Source organism: Eumetopias jubatus, unplaced genomic scaffold (assembly GCF_037043125.1).
Source record: "Eumetopias jubatus isolate StellerSeaLion01/CBP00866 unplaced genomic scaffold, mEumJub1_p1.0 scaffold_3, whole genome shotgun sequence".
Lineage (NCBI taxonomy): Eukaryota > Metazoa > Chordata > Mammalia > Carnivora > Otariidae > Eumetopias > Eumetopias jubatus.
Genome location: NW_028274809.1, coordinates 68,390,862 through 68,396,533, shown reverse-complemented (window position 1 = coordinate 68,396,533; position 5,672 = coordinate 68,390,862). Strand labels below are relative to the sequence as shown.

Below are 5,672 nucleotides of genomic sequence, written 5' to 3'. Positions count from 1 at the left end.
AAGGATGAAATTGTGTGATGCTAAGGATTTGCTTCATAATAATTTGGGAGCGGCAAGTAGATGGGTTTTGGTTGAGGCAGGTTTGCCCATAGGTTCATGGTGGTTGGGTTTCATTTTACTGTTTTATTTTTTAATATGTTGAAAATCCTCTATAATAAAAAAAGGAAAAAATGAAAAAAAATTGAAATAAAATTTTTAACACATAGTTACTTAAAATAAATGTATTAAGTTTAATTCAGTGTGCCTCAACTCCCCCATTCACCTCTATCAATAGCAGTTGATATTTCTTAACCTTATATAAAGTTCTCTGCATTCTGTTTTATTTCCCATGGCAAACCAACAACACCAGAAATAGAAAGTAAAGCTATTTGTTAACCCTAAATTTACCTTAGCCCTTCGTATATAGAAACTAAACATACCATTGACCATTACCTCATAATATAAGTAAGGTAAGAAAGATTAAACCTATAACAATGCTAGAAACCAATTAAAGTGGACCTGTGTGTGTGTGTATGTACACGTGTGCCATACATACACATCATATATATATATATATATATGGGGAGAGAGAGAGACAGAGAAAGGGAGGGGGAGAGAGAGAGAGGCAGAACGAGAGCGAATTCATGATATTGCAAATCAGTGTTAAACTTAATATGTTAAACTTTTAAAGTTTAATTTTCTTCATTTATAAAAGGTTAAAAGACCTTCATTCAGTCATAAAGGTTAAATGAGACACTGTGCCTGAAGTTTTAACATCATTTTTGGCACATACTATGTGACCAATAAAATTGGTCTGTAATTTACTACCAAGAGGATTCTAAGCTTGGCTTCAAGTCAAAACATCAAGAAAAAAAGTTTCTCCTTTGTTGATTATGAAGAAATTCTAGGAACCTGTAGCTTTTTCCAGAATGGGCTTAGTAAAATTTGAATGTAGGTAGTATGATTTGCTACACTGAAGTGTCTCTCTTCAGAACAAGCATAGGAAATGCATATTTAGTTGTGTTTCATAATCTTAGGCAATTCTGGAATGAGTCTCAGCTAAACTATAAAGGCTTTGGGAGGATCCAGGGAGTTGCCCTCAGAAATTTAGACCTCTTTTTCCCTCTAGTGGCACTGTACCAAGCTTGAAACCCAACTGAGGGTAGAGTTGGGGAGGAGACAAGACCTTCAGAGACACACTACACTTTCTGCTGCTGTCCTCGGTTACCAAGAAAACGACAGAAATGTTATAGATGCATGCATTTAAAAAAAATCAAAATATCCCCTTCCATCTCATATAAATACATTTGGAGATATATTCATGCTTGATGTAAGTAGTCCTTTTATCTAGATGCTTGGGGTTTCACGGAGTCTCTGAACTCTACCTCAAGGTAGAATTTGAATTCACCCAGGCACAAATGAGAAGAATCCCATTTTAGAGATGTCAGTCCAGAGGTCATCCAAGCCAAACACCTACAACTGTAAGTGAGGAGGCTGGCACAGAGAGGCTAAGTGTTTTGTGCAAAGTTGCACATCAAGTTAACGACTAATCATGGAATCATTAATAAAGAAAAGGTGCCATTACTTTAAAGTCAGGCATGAAGAATTTAAAGCTGGATTTCGCCCTTGAAATTGTTTTGTCATTCCTTCTCATTTTGTGGGTAAAATCATTAAGGTCCCCAGAAGGTACAACAGACCTGGGCTCTGGACCTGCCCTCCCGCCCTCCAGTCTACTGTCTTCTCCATGCTGTGTTGCTACGGCTATTTCCGGCACATCTGTGCTACAGTACTTTTATCTGGGAAATTTAATTTTATGGCATAATACATGATATAACTGTAATCATGTCTACAGTTGTTTTATCAGGATTATTGTTTTAGAGAATTAAATAGTATTTTACACAATATTTCAACTAAGGAAATGCTTCTGCCCTATTTATTTGCTTGTCCGGTATATTCTTCTTTCTGGTCAATCTCTTTTTATTTCTGTTCCTCACCTTACTCTTTCTTTTAAAAATTCCCTTTTATATGGTTACCATGGAAATTGCTCTCTTCCCCTTCAATTTTTCCAGTCACTTGAAGCTATTTATTTTATGGGATATATATGGATCATCTTCAGTTCTTCAGGGAGTTATCCACCATAAGTGTTAATACCGAATTTATATTTTCATGTTTCCATTTAGTGCATTTTCTCCACACTAAAAGCTTACCACACCCTTAGAATGTTGATTTTAGCTGTGTTATTCATTACACACAATCTCCAATAGATGTCACTATACACCATCTATTAAAGAAAGCGAGTGTAAATGCATTTTACTCAACAAATAGATTTTTTGACAAAACTATATTGCTTTATGGCTCATCAGATTATGACTCTCTGTGGTTCCACATATAATAAGGTCTAGCTGACGTTGTAAAAAATTTATAATGACATTAACCAAACAAATGGCTTACTCTGTGATCCTCACTGTCTAAGTAATGTATACACTGCCCTTTATCTTGGTGTGGTATCAGACTGCCAAATTAGGAAATGGAGAAAATACAGGAAGTTAAAAACTCCATCTAAAACAAGGATATTTAGTATTTGACTTTCAACTGGCATATGCCTCTTTTATAAGAAATCTCACTGGATTATTTTAAATTAGACTCTGAGAGGAAAGTAGTGGTCCCATGCTTTTGTGGTGAATGGTGATTGCCTTATGACATTCACTCACATAACAGATTCAAGAAAACAATTTCTGTATGAAATTGTGAAAGGTACACTCAAGATCTCATTTGGATACTTTAAGTTTGAGAAACTGAGTCTTACAGATGATAAATTATCTGGCCAAAGCCACAAAGGACGATATAGGCAGAACTAAGATTTCCAAATAATTAGTGGTTTTCTATTTCTTTTAGAATGAAGAACTAAGCTGATTCACCTCCTTAGGAAGCTAAAGCAGCTAGAGAAGGAAAATATGCATAGCAAGCCTCATAAAACAGTTATGTTGGCAAACAACACCATAATGCTATCTAACATTTATTGAGCACTTTATATGACAGTTGTATGTGGATCATCTTGCACAATCCTCACAGTATAATACATCCTGTTTATTTTTCTATTTAAAGACTGAAGTTACATGGTGGTAGTTATAAAGCATTGTTGCTATGGTAATGAGAGAAATCTTGAATGGTCAGAGACATAATATATAATAATAATAACACTATAATATGTATTGAAGACCTACTATAGGCCAAGCAAAAATAATAACAGCATTTATTGATCACTGACTATATGCCAGGCATTGTGCTAGACTCTACACAATCACATATATCTGTTAACCTAAGAATAGCTTTGAAAAAAATGCTATTACTAACTACATAGGGAGACACAAGAGAGTGAAGAAGGCAAGTAAATTGTGCAAAGTTATCTACACACTAAGAGTTGGCGCTAACATTTGAATCCAAAATCTAGGCTCTATAACGTCTCACAGATGGTACTAGGCCTAGGAAAAATGTGGTGTGTGTGTGTGTGGTGGGGGGGATGTATTAAACACATATACACTTATGCATATACATAACTACATATTTATACACACACATAATTCAATACAAAATTTAATGCGTAAGATGGGTAAATAATTCTAGAACTCGGGAGTTGATTATAAGAAAAGGAGTAAAAAATTCATTAACTAAACATCTTAACCCATGGTTTCTTTGTTGGTCCTAGAAATGAAGCATTGTTAAACTAGTAAGGGAAGGAAAGAAAAGAATGATTCCTCCCCTCAAAAAGCAAACTTGTTAAAGGCTTTCATTCTTCAGCAAAGAATAGCAGGGGCGCCTGGGTGGCTCAGTCGGTTAAGCCACCCACTCTTGATTTCAGCTCAGGTCATGATCTCAGGGTCTGGAGATGGAGCCCCATATTGGGGGTCTCAAGCTCAGGGGGGGGTCTGCTTGAGATTCTTTTTCTCCCTCTGCCTCTGCCCCTCCCTACTGCATGCTCTCTCTCTCAAATAAATAAATCTTTAAAAAAGAAGAATAATGAAGATGGGAGAGATACAGTAAAGGAGGAATAACTATCTAAAAATCTATTGTTTACTCTCATGTAACAAAAGTAATGATTCTGGAGCCTTGAGCAAAAGCCAAAGTTGAGCAAAAGGATGAAGATTAACAAAAAGTTGCAAAATGCCTATTCTATACCAGTCACCTCAGTAACCTAGATTAACTATATCACAAATCACTAAAAGACAATGGTGAATGCCACTTAAAACTACTTTCTGGAAAATTAGTCCCTTTCATATCATTGTATTACCTTGAGCAAATTAGTTAATGCTTTTCTTTGGGCCTCAGTTTTCTCATCTGTAAAGTGTGGGCAAGGGACAAGATTATCTCCAGTGTCTCTTCCAAACTTGGAAACAAAGAATTTTAAGTAGTATTGTTGTCATTGTTGTTTCAAGCAAGCAAAGTATGGCAATGGACTGATTGATTTAGGAAATCATTCTCCTTTTGTTTAAATCCCCAAAGCAACTGGTTCTACCTCCCTTTGAAGTATTGATTTGCGGGATTTGCAAATATTGTGAGGATTTGTCATTATTTGGGCTCTGTCATTAAAAAATCCTACAGCACTGAAACAAAGGGGCCAATTAAAGAGGGTTTAAAAGCACAGCAAACGTTTAGGATAACCTTGCATTGAAAGCCTCCTATGGAGCTTCAGAGAACATTAAAAAAAACCGAAGAACTACTGTACTTACTTCTGGCTCTGCCGCTTGCTAACCATAAGTCCATCAACTTTTTCCTTTTCCTCCTCTCTAAAATGCTAACAGTATCAGCCTTATAGCATTGCTGTGATGATCTAGTGATGTAAGGATTCAGAATGGTGCTATGTGATCATCCTTACCACCACCATTATCTTAAATAAATATTACCACTATTACTGCTATTTGTTCATCCTGCACTCTTATATCTGGATAGGAGGTAGCTATTTTTACAAGTCATCTTTGATACCCGATTACAGTGATCTCATTTCAACCTAATCTGTTTGGTTTTTCTTTTCTTTCCTTTTTTCTCTCTCTCTCTCTTTCTTTCTTTCTTTGAGTCATAATCTATAGCAGATGACACTTTTTAAGGTCTCACAGAAATACAATTAAGAGGACACTACAGTTGATTAGATTAATTATGCAATTTTTAAGATAGTACTTTATTTTTATTTAATGCTGCTTAAACGTATTCATTTTAATCTAGTTCAGTTGCCAAACTCAATGGTTATAGTACTATGCCCAAGTAACCCAAATATTTGCCTAGAAACCCATTTCCTAGCTTTGCACAGTGGCAGTATCATAGCCAATGAGGTTTATCCAAGGTGCGATTATTGCTAATTGAAACCCCTTTCCTCACAGGGCTGACTTTGTGGAATTCTCTGTCCCCTTTACATTACTGTGAAGTGATGCTGACTGTAGCTCCAGCTTTCTTTCTCCCCTCAGCCCTCTCTCCCCTTTCCTCTATCAAAGGTCATCACTGTATTTGAGTCAAAGGCACTGGCGTAACCTGGTCCACCTCATCAGGACACATCAGGTGGAGGTTTCTGTTTAATTTCTGGAGTTATTCCAAAACAAAAAATGATCCCCAGCCCCACCCAAGTCAATCTCTTTCCCTTCTCTTGACAAAATTCCAGGATTAGAAATCCATTTCTCTGTGTAAATCAATAACCTCTCCAGGCA

The 5,672-nt window shown here is 36.2% G+C and overlaps 1 pseudogene; it reads left to right on the top strand.

Moving 5' to 3' along the window:
* Positions 1–5,269: 5,269 nt before the first annotated feature.
* On the top strand, positions 5,270–5,399 carry LOC114216542 (U4 spliceosomal RNA; annotated as a pseudogene).
* Positions 5,400–5,672: the final 273 nt, after the last annotated feature.